Genomic DNA, 18886 nt, shown 5'->3' on the forward strand with positions numbered 1-18886 from the left:
CACCACCCTAACAGGAAAGAATTTCCACCTTATATCCAATCTAAACTTCCCCTGTTTAAGTTTGAACCCATTACCCCTTGTCCTGTCACTACAGTCCCTAATGAAGAGTCCCTCCCCAGCATCCCTGTTTGTGTTCATACACTGAGATTTGAACACCATGCTTGGTATTTAGCAAGACTGCGTGGCACATGGCCAGATAAAGGATAATGTGCCTCCATTTTTTTTTGGTAACTCATATAACTTTTTGGATTGGAAGGAACCTTAAAACTTGTTTAGTTCCAACCCCCCTGCCACAGGCAGGGACACCTTCTATTAGACCAGGTTGCTCCAAGCCATGTCCAGCCTGGCCTTGAACAGTGCCATGGATGGGGCAGCCACGGCTTCTCTGGGCACCCTGTGCCAGGGCCTCAGCACCCTCACAGGGAAGAATTTCTTCTGAATATCTCATCAAAATGTCCCATTTGTCAGTTTAAAGCCATTCCCCCTTGTCTCCTATCACTATGTGCACCTGTAAAGGTTATAACTCTTTTGGTTTGGAGAAAGACAAAGGTGAGAGTCCCACTGGGAGTGGACAGCTGAGTTGTCATAAAGGAACTATTTATGAACAATGCTAACTCAGCTGTTGCATCCACCTCTACATACATTTTTGATTTGTTTCTTGTTAGTAGGAAGACTCATTTCTTTCATTGCCTAATTTTGTCTCACATTTGAGACATTCTGATAGTCTTTAAACCAGCAATACTCTGTGATGAGTTTTCCTCCTTCCGAAGATGACTTATTTTGATGAAAGTTTTGTCATAACTACCAGTTTATAAGGTAGATTTTGTCTTAATTTTGTTACGATTCTTTTAAAAGATTATATAACTGGCTGTTACTCTCAACAGGTCATTTGTTTTCATTGATTTGAGCATGTGATGTATAAAATCAAACAACCTATTTTGTTCAGTTTTGTGACTGTCTCGCATTCCCCAGGCAGCTTGAATATGCTCACCTGGATGATGATGTTTAAGCCTGTTCTTGACAGCAACTGAAATACTATATGTAGGACTTGCAAGGACTTTATTTGTAATATTTCACACTTGTTTCAAGGAAGAAGGAAATCCAGGAATTTCTGTAAATGGCTTGAGCTTAATATGAGCTTAATATGAAGCAGCAGAAGAAAAAGCCTATGCATATTTTATATATATATTATATAGTTTCACCCAACTGAGCAGGCAGCTGTAAAAGAAAGAAACTTAAATATTCTTAACTGAAGTCTCTTATTTCTCAAATTTCAGAAGTTTCATATGCCTTCAAGCTTCAAAGAAGGGTCAGGACAGATCTGTATCTGCAATGAACAATGGACACTTTTCTGAAGGCTTCAGAGTAGACTTTGTACTAAAGTTCATATACTGATCCAAATTGTCTGTGTTCCTAACACTGCAAATGTATGGTAATTTGAAATTTCATTAGGGTCACGTATAGCTACTCTATATTTTACCACAAGATTTTAAGGCTTGATGCTGAAGGCTGTAATCAAACCTAACACTCCTCTGTTTTCAGTAGGAGGAGCTATCCCCATACATCCAGCACCGTAATCAATAATGCCTGCTTCTTAATGCTACATTGGTATTGTAGAATGGGGACAGTAAAAGCTAGAGTACCTAGGATCAAAGCTCTAGTGAACAATTCATTTTGTTCCTTTTGGAAACTCCTAAATTTGCTGCTTATTAAAGAGCAAAATATTTGCCTAAACAAAAAGAGTAACAAACTTGTAGAATGCAGAATTTTCACCAAGATTCTTTACTCATCTCTTGATACTGTTGGATTCATTATACCTCCTACTCATTGGATTTGTTCAACGTCTTTGTCAGTGACATGGACAGGGGGATTGAGTGCGCCCTCAGCAAGTTTGCCGATGACACCAAGCTGTGTGGTTCGGTTGATAACACTGGAGGGAAGGAATGCCATCCAGAGGGACCTCGACACGTTTGTGAGGTGGGCTGATGCCAACCTTATGAAGTTTAACAAAGCCAAGTGCAAGGTCCTACACCTGGGTCGGAGCAATCCCAGGCACAGCTACAGGTTGGGCAGAGAAGAGATTCAGAGCAGCCCTGTGGAGAAGGACTTCGGGGTGCTGGTCAATGAAAAATGAACATGAGCCAGCTGCAGTGTGCGCTCACAGCCCAGAAAGCCAACCGTATCCTGGGCTGCATCAAAAGGAGCGTGACCAGCAGGTCGAAGGAGGTGATCCTGCCCCTCTACTCTGCTCTTGTGAGACCTCACCTGGAGAATTGTGTGCAGTTCTGGTGTCCTCAACATAAAAAGGACACGGAACTGTTGGAACAAGTCCAGAGGAGGCCACGAGGATGATCAGGGGACTGGAGCACCTCCCGTATGAAGACAGGCTGAGAAAGTTGGGGCTGTTCAGCCTGGAGAAGAGAAGGCTGCGTGGAGACCTCATAGCAGCCTTCCAGTATCTGAAGGGGGCCTATAGGGATGCTGGAGAGGGACTCTTCATTAGGGACTGTAGTGATAGGACAAGGGGCAATGGGTTCAAACTTAAACAGGGGAAGTTTAGATTAGATACAAGGAGGAAGTTCTTTACTGTGAGAGTGGTGAAGCACTGGAATGGGTTGCTCAGGGAAGTTATGAATGCTCCATCCCTGGCGGCATTCAAGGCCAGGTTTGACAGAGCCTTGGGTGACATGGTTTAGTGTGAGGTGTCCCTGCCCATGGCAGGGGGGTTGGAACTAGATGATCTTAAGGTCCTTTCCAACCCTAACTATTCCATGATATTTTATGGAATTTTATTCTTCCAACTTTCAGTTAAGGGGAACTTAAAGCAATTAATTAAATACTGAAAGGTTTTGTTTCAGCCAGGAGTGAGAAAGAAGGACTCTGATAACGTTTTGATAATGGAGTGAAGGCATTGAACGTTTGTTTCCTTGCAGTATCGTATCAGTGAATTGAAGACACTGAGGACGACTTCCAAGGAGCCTAATAGGTGAATTATCTGTTAAAGAACATGGATATTGCTAATGACACAGGATTTTACAGGCTAGGAAGTAAGCTCACAGAGGATCAAGTGCAAAGATGAACTACAAGAAATGTTTGCGAAGTGGAGACTATTTTGTAAGAGGAGCCCAAGAGAGCCAGGCTTGGGCAGCTGAACACACCACTGGCAAGAAGAGGTAAACCAGCTCTTCACAGATGTACGAGGAGAGAAAGAAACAGAGAAAAAAAAGAACCGAACAACTGAACCACCATACAGTGTTGGCATGAAACAAAAATTGTGTAAAATACCTATAAATACAGCAAGATTGGAAGCCAGAGGCACTGTTCATTAGTCAACCAGTTTTGCTCTTTGGTTTCTCTGTCACAAAGCAAGGGCAGGGAAAAGGGTCTAATTCTTCAAGCCGGTTCCTTACTTCTGTGCACATTTGCTAGTATTAATAACCAAAATGCATCTCATCACATTCCCCCCCCCCTTTTTTTCTTAGTATGTTGACATCACTACCTTTTATTTATTTGCACAGTTAATCCCTCTTTGGGCAGTTAATCCCTCTTTGTCCAGATTTACATTGCAGTCTCCAGCAGACAACAACAATACAAAGATAATGGTTGTTCTGCTGTATGATACATTAAGTTATTGCCATCCTGAAAGACCCAATGAAGAAGTACACTCCATCTCGTAGAATGATTCAGGGTATTTTAGTCCAAAGGCGAGGTGACCATTTTACTCTGAAGATGGAGGCACAGAAATGTGGTGAGCAGCTAGAAGATAAGTACAGTAGAAGGTGATGCCACTATTAATAAACCACTTGAGGGAAAACTTACTGTCTTTAGTATCATTCTAGAAACAGCCCCACACTTAAAAAACCAGAGTGGATATATCATACGCATGAGACTGGCCCACTGTCTAGACTAAGAAAGGTGTCTTTTTTTTACATCATTATTCTCAGCAGTAAATCTGCAGGATATTTTTTAATTGGAAATAATGTATTTCAGACAGGCATCTGGAAAACATTTAAGGTCTTTATTATATATGTACAAGAAGCTGGGGTGTTTTTCAACAGTGGTAAGTCAGCTTACAGTGAAACAGCATTGTAACAACACAGAGCTGCACAAAAAATCTTACTGCATGGAAACTGTAACACTTCTCAAGCAAAAAGACAATGGGACTACTTACAAAAAAAAAGACTTAAATCCTGGATTGATGAGGCAGGACCAAGGGAAGAATAAAGTGGTATGGGGGGAGCCCATGGTGTGAAAAATGAAGTTGTATTCTGTGAAGAAAAAGTATGTGTGTTTGTGTATGTGCGTGCACCCAAGTGGTACCCAAGTGGTAATTTTTAAATGGTCCATCTCTGTCTTGCAGAATAAACTAAACGTTTTTTATGTAAATGTGACTTTCTGGGCTTAATGCTCTTAGTACAGGGGACAATGCTATGAAAGCTGTCTCTTTAAAAAAAATCAGCTCCTTATTTCATGATGAATGTAAATCTGACATGGAGGACTTCCTAATATCTGTTTATCAGAATATATTGGTATTGTTATTACTTAGAAATGAAGCATTCATTGTTATTTCTGTTCATCTGTTTCCTCACCGTATTCACCTCTTTCTCAGTGGCTTGGATTGCAAGATTTCTGGGACAGGAACTTGAGTTTTCTGCCACCAATCTCAGCAAGATTCTGGGCTCTGAAAATGTTACAGCTGTAGGAAACATACTAATCCACTAAGGTCTTTCTATATTTTAGGTAATTTATATCTCCATTGGGCCCTCTGCTTCAATACAAAAATCTGTTTTCATGAGTATTATTTTCTTTCCAGCACCTCAGACTAACCAGGAGCTATTGTGATTTAGCTCTTCACATCTTTTCCCACAACTGATAGCCTCCCCAGTCAGCATTTGCATCTTCCATGGAATGAAGCCAGTAGCCTACATGTTTGGTAAAAGAAAAATTTGTTCTTCAGCTCAATAAGGTAATTCAGTTTGGATCTGCAGCAGAATTAGTCTGATCAGAATTTAGACTGACATACTTAGTTGTCAAGGGTATTGTACATTTGGGGACAAGCTATTGCAGTGCAAAAATAATAGAGCAAGTACCATTTGGTTTACTTGGCATTTTACCAGTTGTTAGCATCAGTTTTCATTCAGCAGAGGCCAGCTGAAATTGCTGATGCAAGAAGTGATAATATTCTTGATGTGAGATGAATAGGACATTTTATTTTTTGTGCTAAAGTAGAGAATAATTTAATCTCTGTTAGAGAAGAAAATGCTAAAATGAAAAAAAAATGGTTAATACAGAATTAACTTGTCAGAGCTGTAACTGCCTATGAATCATGTAAAGGGAATCTAATCAATTAATATCAATTAGTATCAATTAATATCATATGCTATGTGTAGCTGAAGCAATAGAGAAAATAACATTGCTGCAAAGGGCTGTGGCAAACTTCCAATATAATCCTCTTCCCTTCTGATGTCTTTGCCCAGGTATGTTTTTATCATTTTGCTTCTTAATTTGGTAGTGCTTATCCTGAATTTGGAAGTCACAATTCCAACACACCCAATGCCTGAGTTTTTTGTTGGTTTATCACTAAGTTAGTCTATCCAAAGTTATCCAGAGTAGTCAGGACCCAAATAATAGTGTTTGTAGGGAGATATTATTGTGCTCCCGTCTCATCTAACCACCATCTTGTCTTGCCCTGGCACTCTGCCTCTACTTTACACATATTTCATTTCTCACTTTAAGCCATTCATCTCTAACTCTACACAATGTGTCCTCTTAATTTAATTTCATTGCTAATGTATTAGATCATTCGAGACCACTTCTATTTCCTGTGCTGGTATTTCTGGCCCTGCTGAGCTTCTTTCCCATTGATGACACCTCATGGTCACAGAGTGACAGGAAGGTTGCCACCAAACACAACAGAGGTTGTCACGTGCTCTACTCTGCATTGTCTGATTGCAGGCACTCTGCAGAGCTCAGCCATGCTGTGGGGCTGGCCTTTTCATTGCCAAGAATAATCTCTTTTCTGCTTAACTCAAGGCTCAAAGCTGCTTCTTCATTATATCTCTTTCTTCCTGAAATATTGCCACACAACCATCCTTGGTCAAATTGCGGTGTAAGCTTAGGGGTGCAGTGATTAGAACCTTTACTGTTTTTTAGGTCCTATACATGCTAAATCATCCATAGAAATCTAAATGCAGTTTACAGAGCTGTACATACACAAACTACACACGGAGTGTGAATACAAATGTTGCTATACAAATAATCTGTAAGTAAGAAGTCTGCAATTATTTTTTAGCTCTTCTGTGGCAAGAAGGTGTATTTGTCTTCATTATGTGAGTCTCCTGGATTGTCTTCAAACTTCATTTATTTGCCTATTTAGTTTTTCTGCTTATGTTAAAGTTTTCAGTTCTGAGCTGAATTTCTGCTGGACAGGCACCAGGTTGGTACTTTAACCCTTTTAATCCTTTGTTTCAGCAATGTCTTGTGAGTGTGAGGAATATGCAGTTTGAACATCAAATGCATACTCATTTAATTAATTTTCAGGCAGAAGGATCACTGCAATAGTTGAGTTCATCTGGTATGTGTTTCCACATACGATTTTCCACCTTGGAAGTCATACAAAGAAACCCCTGCCTTACGAAATTTCAGACTACAAACCAGGCAAAGCAGTCTGATATCAGATGGCAATGTATACTTTTCATTATTTATCACTAGCAGTTGCAGCTGCTCCTGAAGTTATGGGAAAGGACCTTTTAGTTGAGTTCCTTCCTCAAATTCCCACTGCTCAAGAAAAATAGTAGAAAGAAAGCATATGACAATATTTCAGGCTGCTGTGTAATGATGTGGAATGTTGCTCTGGCGATTTAAGATTTAAAACTGAATTCTCCAGCTGCTTTTCACAGGTCAGGTAAACTCTCTCTGCCTTAGTTTCCCCACCTGGAATAAAAGTACCTACCTTTCTCATTGGGAACTCTGGACTTTAATTAATCAACAATCATAGATTGCTATATAGAGCGGATGAGCAAACAATCTGGAGTGTGCAGTTTATTCAATGACTTTAGCCTGCTAGCAGAAAATCCTTGAGCAGATGGTGTTGTTATCAACTACAGAGGAAAAATCATTCCAGTCTGAACATTTCTGCTTTGTTTTATTTCGCTTACAGAATCTTCAGCCCCGAGGAAATATTTCTCAATGGCGAGGAACCCTTTCTTTAAAGAACTGCCTTCAAAAGCCCAGAGCTCATGGGGCTGCTGGACCTCCTTCTGCACCATTCCTAAAGCGGTAGGTGGAGGGGCCTTCCATATGCAGTTTGACTGATTGAAAACCACAGGGGACTGTCTGCATTTCAGGGAAGATTTCACCATATTCAGAAAGATTTTAACCATCTTGTCTTGGATGAAGGCTTCTGATAATTGGACAGCCTTTCTTAGACATCAGGAACCAAAACATCTGTTTTCAAGGGTAACAGAAAGGTAGCCAATCCAGAGTGCTTTTTACTTTGGTATACTAAAAAATTCTACTTGTCATGCAATTTAACAGAGATGTATCACATAAATTCACTGTTTGCTATTCGAGAAAAAAGTTAGGGTTTGTTATCATAGAATTTAACTTATTTCATAGGGCTGTACCTCATTTTGTTTTGCTTTATTTTTTCATTTGTATTCCCCTGAAGACTAATCTAAGGTTTATATGAATTTTTTCAGAAAGATATATTATAAAACATAGTGTTGTGCTTGTCACTTCATAGCAGCCAACACAGCAAATTAATGACCGTGTACTAGGTTATATGTATTACATCTGAAACTGCAATTAATAGCCTTGCGAGGGCCCAAGCACATAGTATTTGACAGCTAACGGTTAGTGTGATGATGTGGACTGTTACAAACAAGCAATCAGCCTCTGCCCTGACACATAAAGTAGACAAGATGTTACCTCAGTGCTAGATGACTGTCGTGGTTTAAACCCAGCCAGGTAACTTGTTCACTCACTCCCAGTGAGTGGTGCCGAGCTGACAACAATCGAGGTCCGTGTCCGTCTCCCCCCCCCCCCCCCCCCCCCCCGCACCGGGGCTCTCCCCTTCCCCGCTCCCAGAGGAACAGGGAGGAGGATCCAGAGAGTGTAACTCTCCTACGGGTTGAGACAAGAACAGTCCAGCAACAAATCGCCACCGCTACTATCAGCTAAAACAATGATAAGGGAAAATAACAAGGGAAGAGAGTACGATACCACCGGCCAAGAAAGCGAGTTCCACCCGGAAGCCCCTGTCCTTCCGGGTAACTCCCAGTTACCCCTCACCCCGGGCATGACGTGCTGTGGTATGGAATACCTCCCCGGGTAGGCCGGGTCAGGCGCCCCGTCTCTGCTTCCTCACAGCTTCCCCTCCTCCCTGGCAGAGCATGAGCCTCACAGAGTCCTTGGTCAGGGTAAACATCACTTAGCAACAACCAAAAACATCGGCTTCACCAACACTGTTCTCAAGCTGGAAGTCAAAACACAGCACTGCACCAGTTAACACAAAGGAAAAACATGACTGCTACTGCTGAACCCAGGACAATGACATAAAGGATTTTGCTGCTGAGTTGGAATTTACGTGGGCTTTAGTTTCTTAAGTCTGAAACTGGATTTCCTTACCTACATTTCCTCTGTCTACAGTGAAACATCTAATCGTAGAAGTGCCTAAAACCCACAGAAGTCCTTATCTTTGATATAGGAAGCCTGAGAAACCACTGCCTTTGGGTCCTGATTTTCCCCTAGGAACAAGGAACTCCAAATGTCTCATCGCAGATCTTTTGTTAAAGTAAGTCTTGAGCCTCTTTTTGTGTCAGCTCCTGATAGTAAATGTAGGAATTTCCTTTACTTTTCAGACTTGACATGAGTTATGCTAGGGAATATGACATGCCCGGTATCTATGGTGTTACATGTTACATTGAGATTTACTTGAGATTGAAAGTAAATATTCCAAATCAAATGACACGGCAAACATGCTTACTTGAGTTGCAGATGGGAGAAAGAGTTAGTTAAAGGCACATTAATGAAAAATAAGACTTGGAAATATATTTTGATTTTCAGTTCTTCTTCACAAGCCATCTGTAAAGGAAAAGTTAATTAGAAATAAACATAATTAGTGATTATGAGTGAAACTAAATAGATGTTTTATTTCACAGATTGGTTGAAAATAAAGGCCTCATGGCCAAACACCATTGGTAAGATCGGTGTTCTTTGTGTTTGTTTTAAGAAAGCTTGATGAAGGCAGATATGGCTGTCTTATCTGGTCAATGCAACACATAGAATCATAGGATAGTTAGGGTTGGAAAGGACCTTAAGATCACAAGTTCCAAACCCCCTGCCATGGGCAGTGACACCTCACACTAAACCATATCACTCAAGGCCTCATCCAACACATCTTGCTAATAGCTTTGTTTCATGCAAGTATAAAATGCAATCTGATAGAACTCCAAGCAGATGTGGCCTTCAGGAAGTGATTTCCAAGAACAAAGGAGAAAGGATGAAGGGGTAATCCTGTACATTGTTTCACTGCTGTTCCTCCATCATGAAATGTACAAGTTACTGCCCCCAAAATTGCCAGCTACTGTATGGATTTATACTTCATTAACACCAGAAACTGTAATTTTTTGATTCAGCAGAGCCACTGTTTGGGGAAGGAAACTCTGGGACTAGCCAGATATTGAGTTTTCTGCTTTCACTGCATAATTGAAGTAAAGCCACTTGACTTGGGTTATTAAACTCAGCATGGAAAGGTAGGAAAAACCTTCATGGGAAAGTTAACCTGTCGTTTCTCTGACCAGTTCAAACTTTCCTTTTTTAGGCTTTAAAATGTGTTTGGATTTGTCCTTTAAAACTCCAGATCAGTCTAATTAAAGCAAAATGAATCCTCTTTATTGATTCCAGAAAGATTTAGCTTAACAGCCCTGTCTCTACAAAGAAGATAACACAACATATTAGGACATCTTTGCTTTTCCGTGCAGTCATATCATGCTAGACAAAGTAAAAGTTAACGTGTTGTAACCAGCATCACCCATGTCCAAAACCAGACTATCATTCATTTTACTATTCCACATGCCTCAATGTTGTCTTAGAATGCTGTGACAATTTCAAATCAAGCTACTGAAATGATGTTAATGTATTTTGAGACTGATTATAGTTACGTGGATTTTCTTGAATTAAATTGTTTGTATTGAAAGGTTATTTGAAAAATTAATACCTGTGCCTGTGATTTTCAGCATTCTCCCATTCACACTGCTGGCAGTGGTGGTAAATACACTGGACACAGAGGTGGAAGTTGATTTTACAGGAAGCCCTGCACAATACCTATTTGCTAGTTCCTTCCTCTCCACGAGAAACAGAGAAAACAATCTTTGATTGGGCCTTCCAGCATGACCCATAATAGATGAAGCTCTGCTTTCCTGAAGGAAAGGTCATGGCACCATCCTGAAGCTGACAACAATCATCAATGAGATTCTTCACCAAGGTGCATTTTATTTTCTTTCTTTTTCCCTGAGCCTCTCTCTTTATTCTTGCTTGTCACCATAGAAGTTGACAAGATGTAAATTTCATCTTTATTCAATCCTAGATGATTTTATTTGCATTTTAAAAGGCACTCAGAGGAAAAAAAAGATGTTTTGTATCACAATAGGAAAAGGTAGTGGAAGCATCTGCTAATGAAATGGACACATTTTTGAAAGTCCTAAATATACAAATACCAAATAGACAACAACTCTTCATACAACTTCATTAAGATAATTATTCCCTGGATTCCAGATGTCTAAAAAAAAAAAAAGACTCAAAGCAAAATTCTGGGTTTGGTCACATCGGAATAATATTAAACCTTTTTTAAATCAGTGATTTAATCTTATTTACATAACTAAATTCAAGTGCAGAACTAGTTGTCATTCTTTGACAGCATATGTCATGTTAGACAAGATGGACATAGATAGCTGTAAAGTATGTGTGCCATGTTAGACACATTGCTGAGGAAGGGTTTAAATTTATGATTTTTCTAAGAACTTCTTCTGGCTGATTTTATTTTAAAATGAGCCTAAGCTTTATTGGGGGAACAGGTAGTGTTAATTTAGTCATAATTTAAGGTCTGGAGAAAAGGAAATGTGTAAGATCTAGACAGCATGAGCCAATGTGGTCAGCATTTACATGTCAAAACCATGTTTTAATTCCCAGTCAGTTCAGGAAACATAAGAGCTAGTACATCTATATGGCTGATAGGGGTGTGGTGCAGCTATAACTGAACCAGCTTCCAGTTTAGTTGAGTTGACTGATCTATCACAGCGTCAATGACACCACTTCATGGATCATGTGGTGCCATGCCTTGACTTTCTGAGATACCCATCTATACTTGCTCTATAGAGTACTTCTACAGTGTGGAGAAGTGTCATTTTCATACTTGAGTCAAAGTCTAAACTGCCAGTGGTTCAAGCACTGGATAGTTCTGGAATACAGGCTTTTTCCTTCGGGATATTCTCACCATTGTGATCACAGAATTTATATCAGAAAGATGCTGTAAAGCTTATTTAAAAAAAAAAAAGTCACTATTATTTTATATTGAAAATGGTATTATAGTAGGTCATAACATGCTGAACTCAAGCTCTTCTCTGCAGAAACTCTTAGAATAATCCCTAGAAATATTCTTAGAAATAAATCCTTAGAATAATCCCTCAGAAAATTTTCTGAGGGGCTGTGAATCCATTGAAATGTTTCTTTCTTGTGAACATAAATCACTTGCAAATTCAAAATATTGTCTAGAAAATTGCAGAGATGTTTTAAAATTTCAACCTAAATTATGCTAGATGTAGGACTATGGATATAGAAGGGCTTACTTGACACACATTTGCATGTGCAAGAATTGGAAACAGACTATAGCAAATGAACTTGGCAACTGAACTTTGCAAAATATTTGCTTGCAGCACAGAAGTAATCTTTTGCTTTCATTTTGATTTTTAATTTTCAAATAATAAGGAATATTCTTCCAAGTGAGAATTATTAAGGCTGCATAAAACATTTCTCTGTGGGTTTCTTGTGCATACCATTTCATGGATAGATAAATCGGAATGAAGAAGGTACTTTTTGAGGAGCTTGTTCAGTGATGAGATTGTATGTCACATGGCTAGACATTTGGTCTTTCATGTTGAATGTAGTTCTGTCTGGATTAGTATCATTTTATGAATCACTATTGGTTTTGTTTTCTTTAAATTGAAAAAATCTGACTAGAAACTTGCACAGTGCTTTTGCAGCACAGCTCTATTTTAGAGCCTGATGTCAGGTTTTAATGGCTAAAAAGTTCATTCTGAAAAATTGCGTGAGTAAAAACTTATCAGAGTCTAAAATGTAAACTTGTGAAGACCCTTCTCTACAATATATTCTTAGTAACTTTTAAATTGCAGAAACAATTTCCTTTTTTTCTTATTCAGGTATTTGTAAGCATTTAGTGTGAAGACAACTAAAGATGCTGTGAAAAGAGATAGAAAATAGCAGCCAGCTAGTAATTTTCTTATGATGAGTTTTGGAAACAAGACCATAAGAGCCCATAGTTGTAGTTGTGATCTATGTAACGATTTACCCTGAAAGGTTCTCACAGCTTTAGGCATCTATTCTGCAAGAAACAAGCTAACAAGACCTTTAAGGCATGAATAAAATCAGTAGGGGAAAAATGTTTACCAGCAATCTATGATATTTACTTTGTCCTGAGAATTGAAGGGAAAGGAGCTATTGTTCAAACAATGCCCAGAAATTCTGTTCCAATTCCAGTTCTGCTCAGTTTGATAAACAACGTTTCCTAGTCCTCAGTGCAGCAATAGCTCAGCTTCTCAAGATAGGTAATCAGGCTCAGTTTCAGTAGCGCAAAGTGCTGGATTTTTATCTTTAATTAAAAAGAGGTAACAGAATATATCCTGACAGATTTCAGTGTGCTTATCAGCAAAAGACAAAGTATATCTATATTGCTAACAGGCAACTGGCATGAGGATTGTTGATTTAAGTGCAGCCAAGGAGTTTCCGCTATCATTATGTTTCTATAAGCAAGTTTCTTATTTAAAGAGGCATTAGAGAAAGAACAGCTCATTCCAGAAGGAAAGTAGAAGGACTTTGCCTTCTGTCTCACTACAGCTGCCTGAGGAGGATGCCAGCCTTCTCTCTTCCATAACTTCAGAGGAGAAATTCTATTAGAGTCTAAAGAACTGCCTAAACCAAGCAAGTTTACACTATGTTTTAGATGTCTCTGACCTACATGAGAATATTAACACAGTACAAATATGTTCTTTCTTCATAAACAGGGTCTTTCAAGCAGTCAGTTCAATTTAAACTTTGATTGTTTCATTTTGCTTCTGCTGCTTGTAACTCAAAAGATAAGTACAGGCTTGCAGTACCCAAATGAGTGTCAAGCCACACTGAAGAGTGTGTTGAGAGTGAGAGCTGCACTCAGAATATGATTAAAAACTCACTATTTTACAAATTGCTTCAGTTTACCTTCTGAGAAAAGTAATATCTGTAATAAAGAAAGTGGTTTGGAAACCAATGTTAGCAGAACTGTACTTTCATTATCATCTGGTGTAAATATGCTCTCACAATAACAACAGTTTCCTCTGTATTTAGCCACATCAATTTGATATTACTAGGATTTGTATGGGTGTTACTTGCAGATAAGCATGTGTAGGAGTTTTGCGTCCTTTGCTAACTATGCCCATATACCTGAAAGAAATGTCTGTGAAAGACAGTGACAAAATAATGTCTGTGGAAAGACAACTATTTAAATTCATGGCTGTGCTAAAAACAAGGCTTGAACCTTAAAGTTCCCCAAAATCCCTGCCTACTGAGACTTTGCAGCAAATACACACCGAGATATTTTCAAGCACTTAGAAAAAGACATGTAGAAGGACCATGTTACATGGCAGAGATAAGTAGGGTGCACTGAGCATTGTTAGCATATATATGATGAATGGAGAAGACCCATGATAAGTAATAGAATTAATTTTTAGCTGGGCAGTAGTGGAAGATTGACACCAAAACCATGCCTTGATTTTTTCAGTTTATAGGCTGGGAATTTTTTGTTGTTTTCTGACATTTTGTGCTAAAAACTAATACATCTCACTTTCTTTCCCTAATCAGCATATACTTAAAATTGTTACCTATTGTATTATTTCTCACATCTATGTTAAACAACTTCAGTATTTTCTGTGGCAATTCCTTGGGGGGGGCAGTTAAGCCAACATAAGCTCTGCTACACTTCAGTCATAAGAAGCTGTAGTAGAAGCATAATCTGCTTTGTCGGTTAGCACCATCCTTCCCACACTTCTCCTCGTGAAGAATTCCCCTTTGCTTCCAGCTGCAATTTAACTTGGAAATTCAATGCAAGACCTTTAAAAAAGGAGCAAATAAATGCCCTCCTTCTGCAGATCATGATTCTTCTCCTGCCTGCCATGATTCTGGCATAGGTAACAGTACAAATTTCATGCTAGTACAGGTGAATAACGGCCATGTCGCTTGCAGTGAATCACAGTGCACGCTAAGGGAAAAAGAATCTGAGTAAGACTCTTCCCAACAATTTCGTAGCAGGAGCTCATGTGTAACAGCAAGCTCTATTAGGCTGAGTTTAAAACTGAGCTATATTGTCAGTATGAACTGGAACCTGTCAGGCACTTAGCAAGCACAATATTAGAAGTCTTGTGTTGCTGATTTTTCCATTTCAGTACCTTTAAACAAACCTTACTCTCACCAATTATGTAAGTTGAAATGTCCCCCCGAGACATCTCTTGTAGAGATTGAGAGACAGATGCATTAATGTTTTGGTAAGCAGTAGATGAAACGAATGTATACCTGATTACTAAAAGCACACTGGGAAATTGAAATGAGTGATCTGCACAGAGGTGGGAGACTGATGATACTGAAAGCTAAATTGGAGGAAGATTAAGCAGTTTGTGTATCAGTGAGCACTGAATATCTAAAAGCATGCATGGAAATTAGGACAGCAGAGTGAAGTGGCATAAGGGAGTCAGCAGTATGGCCTGCAAAGGCAGCTTAGGGCTAAATTCTGGCCTTATCTCCAGATACACATAGTAAATGGCTGCTGGCTTCCTGTCCAGTACAAGAGGGACAGCATCTCTGTGAGGACCAGGGAATGTGTTTATGAGTAACATGTAGAGTTTGCTCATTGGATCAGTTACAAAGGGGAATCTATCCGTTACTGGCATTGAGCCACAGGAATTAATCAGCTCAATGGCTCAGGATGACAGTTAACTTTTGGACCAAACCCCAGTGAAGTCCACACCACATCCACCGAGGTAAATGCCAAGATTTCCATTGATTTCAGTGGTGGCAGGTGTTTCTCCTAGCAGGTGTTTCTATGCTGCCTGCACTGAGGAAAATATCTCCTTATCTCCTCCATTCCCTTTGCGAGGGAATAAGCGATGTGGGAGAGCTTCATCCATTCACTTGATTGGTAAAGGAGGATACACGTTACAGACTCCAGTAAATGAAGCTGAGTAACAAAAGATGTTACGTGGATAAGTAAGAAAGTCTCCAGAGCTCAGCAGGACCCATGTCTTCTGTTCAACAGAAAATAAAGCCAAATAAACGACACTAGACATTCACTGAGGAAAGCAGAATGAAGCAGGCATCTGTCTTGTGAAGAAGTTGTATCATATGGTGGGCCATGCTAAAACTGATACTGACGTGCAGAGAAGTTACAAAACAAGAGAAGGTTTTGGTGTCTCTCTTTGCAATAAAAGACAGCTCCTCCTCAGGCTCTGAATTAATAACACATTTCAGTTGCATCTCTCCTTGCCTGCCATAGAAAAAAAATGTGTGAAATCATGTATGAAGGCTGCTGTATAGAAATAAAATGTATGGTACTGATAGCTCAGTGTTATGGAGATTGTGGACTTGTGGACTGAAGAAAATGGAGGAAGCATGTGAATTCTTTCAGGCTTATCGAAGATCTGAATAATGTTTGAAAGGGACATGAGCGAAACTAAGGAAAATATTTTCTCCCTTCTGAACAACTTTGAGCTGATTGGAATTAATCAGCAGAGAAAAAAGCTTGCATTATTCTGTGAGACAATAGTGGAATTGCTGGCAAAATTATGAATGGAATTCTAAAAAGGAAACCTTTGTAAAAAAAAAAAATCATTTTGAAAGTTATGTAATACAATTATTTAATTCCTTCAGCTTTTTACCCCCTATTTTTGATACTAAAAACTTCTTCAAAATGTGCCTTTTCCTTAAAATAGATTCAAATACAATGAATTTTCCCTATGGAAAGAGATTTCATTTTGGAAAAACAACCACCCCCAGACTCCAGGTATTATTCTAGAGAGAGGTAAAAAACTTACAGCAATAGGAAGAACAGCAAAATCAAGAGATTATAACGGTACTGAATTGTGTAGCTAATGTGAATAAAAATAAGGAATAGGCAAGAAAAATCAAGGCGATATGAAAATTAATGAATTATGTGTTGTCCTGCAGCATTAAGAAATAACTTCATTTATATCAACCACTGTAGAGAGGAGAAAAGGAATAATCTGTAGTTACAAAATATTGAAGCTGGCCCATGAGAGTATCCCAGGGAGAGACAAGGAAAGCTCCGTATCCCATTTGTCATTAGGGATGTGGAGCTCCTAAAGTTTAATTCACATTTTGTCTGATTTACATTCTGGAATTGGTCTCACTCAGGTGAAGCTGTAGGGCTTTGTGTGAGTGTTGAGAAGAGGCTCCGGGTGTCCCTGGTGGATGCTTAAACTACAGCATAATTTTAATTTTCTGCCTGACTCTAAATATTTGAACAACCTGAGCGAGAATAACAGAGGGATAAACACCAGAATCCTGACTGTGCTTGGGTATTCACTGCAATTGGGCAGTTCTTAGGGAATTCATTTAGGAAGTATGAGACCTGGCTGTTTAAGTCATGAGTCATTAGGCAAGGTGAGGAAGGAAGCTGGCTTCCCCGCCAGCAAACTTTACCTGTCTTCAGGCTCATGAGAGTCTGAATGCCCAAGGTGGTACCTGAATGTTGGATTTAGTGTATTTAACCTAACAAAGCATGCAGGAGTATCCAAACTGCAAGATAGGACACCCTGCTCAAGAGAAAATAAATCATACGTAGAATGTATTTATGAAGGAGCACACACACGCATGCACGTAATATGAAGGTATGACCATCTGAAGGCTGAGGAAGGTAGCAGTAGATACTTTTTCCTTAGTCAGACTATTTAAAGATACACTTATTCAGAAAATTAAGGCCATACCTATAGTTGTAAAGATTTAAATTGTACAAAGAAGAAAAAAAGCTGTGCTGATCTCAAGGGAAAGAGGGGTGAATTTTAAGGTGCTCAAATATTAAAAGTCATAATCTGGCATTAATCTTGAGAGTCTTGCAGTTCTTTTGCACATGAATTCAGGGAATCATTTTTTTAAGATGGAAGCTGCAGCAGTCTTAAGGTCTTGCACTGGTGCTCAATGTAGATGAGCTGCTCTGTTTGTATCCTTACCCAGCCAAATGATTGTCACAATTCTATTATTACCCTTTTGCGTTCGCAGCTCTTCTTAATGCTCCACTTTCATAAAGCAGTAAGTTTTGGGGTTTGTGGCTTTGACCAAGGGGTATAGCAGAACAAGAAATTAGAGGGGCTTTTTTTTATTTCAACTATTGTTTTTAGTGGCTTCAGGTAATGGCTTTTGAAGGTAACGTACCACAAGGGAAGCACCAGAGAGCGTTGTTCATAAAATGACAATGTAAAAAGTTCTGAGGCAGATCACACAGGCCAAATGAAATTAAATTCTTCCAAGCTGAAGCAATCCTGCAGATGGTCAGGGTTCATCATGTGGCCATTTTTTGTTGACATCTTACTTTTTTTCTCTGATCTCCGTCCTTGTCATTGTTCTCAGCTTAGTCAGTGCAATGTTTCACATCCGTGGTTCTACTAAAAAAAAAGTGTTTGATACAGCAGTGCTGAAAGTGGAGTTAATTCACTCCCAGAAAGCTAGAAACAAGTTGGAGTACCTATTCTGGTTACACAGTAATTCAGGTCTTCTCTGTTTCCAGTGTGCAAAATTTCTGCTGATAGAGCTTTAGGGAGCTGATGTAGGTACTTCATCTTCTGAGTGCTATGAGATTCAGGCCCTAGTGCACCACTGAAGATTGCCTGCAGCAGCCTGCTTCTGTCAGAGGCTTGCATGCCCTCCTAACGAGCATTTCCTCTGCTCCTCTTCCAGCAGCCACAGGACTTCTCTGCTGGAACCTAAAACACTTTCAAGCAGTAACAGAAGGGCAGTGGGAGATCATTTCACTGGCTACTGAGTGGATTTCAGGATGATCCATCACACATTCTGGACTCCCAGGTATGCTATAGACTCAGTGTAGGAAGATATCAACCACACAAAACCTTTAATTGTAAGCCTTGTGAATGAGAGTTTAGGCTGTAATCATCTCTATTGCATTTTCCATTACATGTGTATAACAGATATTGTCCTTAAAAAAGTGTATTTTTATTAAGGCTGAGAAGATCCTTATCTTGCATCTTACTCATTGTGGGATAAGAATTAAAAGGGATCACACATGGTTGTAATGGATTTTTTGCTGAATGTTGCTGTCCTGCTGAATATTGTGTGTCGTGTGTTAAGTCAAATCAGTGGTGCCCTACAGAAGTTTTGTTTCAGGATGATTTTACTTTGAACTGAAGAAAACAGGGACTTGTTAGTTTTAAAACAGAAAATGAGAGATATTCAGTTGATATACTTAGAACTTACATACTAAAGTATCTGAACCATAAGCAGGACCATATTCTATCACTTCAAATGCAATGGTCAAATACATGTCATCCGACTTGGACTGAAATCTGCCAAACCCCCACTGATTGCAATGACAGTT

The 18886-nt window shown here is 39.3% G+C and overlaps 2 long non-coding RNA genes across 4 annotated transcripts in view; both read left to right on the forward strand.

The window, feature by feature from the left end:
* LOC133280530 (uncharacterized) overlaps window positions 1–3160 on the forward strand; it is a 41728-nt gene extending 38568 nt beyond the window's left edge. Inside the window, exon 4 of the long non-coding RNA XR_009747205.1 lies at window positions 3040–3160. This is a non-coding gene — a long non-coding RNA (uncharacterized LOC133280530). The remainder of the gene's footprint in view (window positions 1–3039) is intronic.
* Window positions 3161–4425: 1265 nt separating this feature from the next.
* LOC133280529 (uncharacterized) lies at window positions 4426–18582 on the forward strand. 3 transcript variants are annotated; one of them, XR_009747204.1, is made up of 5 exons: window positions 4426–4740; window positions 4814–4933; window positions 7160–7278; window positions 8650–8794; window positions 18235–18582. It is a non-coding gene; the product is annotated as an uncharacterized LOC133280529 (long non-coding RNA). The 3 variants fall into 3 exon arrangements; XR_009747203.1 differs by lacking the exon at window positions 18235–18582 and adding an exon at window positions 15357–15976; XR_009747202.1 differs by lacking the exon at window positions 18235–18582 and adding an exon at window positions 9824–11360.
* The last annotated feature ends 304 nt before the right edge of the window (window positions 18583–18886 follow it).

Source organism: Pezoporus flaviventris, unplaced genomic scaffold (assembly GCF_033815535.1).
Source record: "Pezoporus flaviventris isolate CSIRO_AGI_PZ_B2104156 unplaced genomic scaffold, CSIRO_AGI_Pfla_v1 ptg000083l, whole genome shotgun sequence".
In the NCBI taxonomy this organism is placed as follows: Eukaryota; Metazoa; Chordata; class Aves; order Psittaciformes; family Psittacidae; genus Pezoporus; species Pezoporus flaviventris.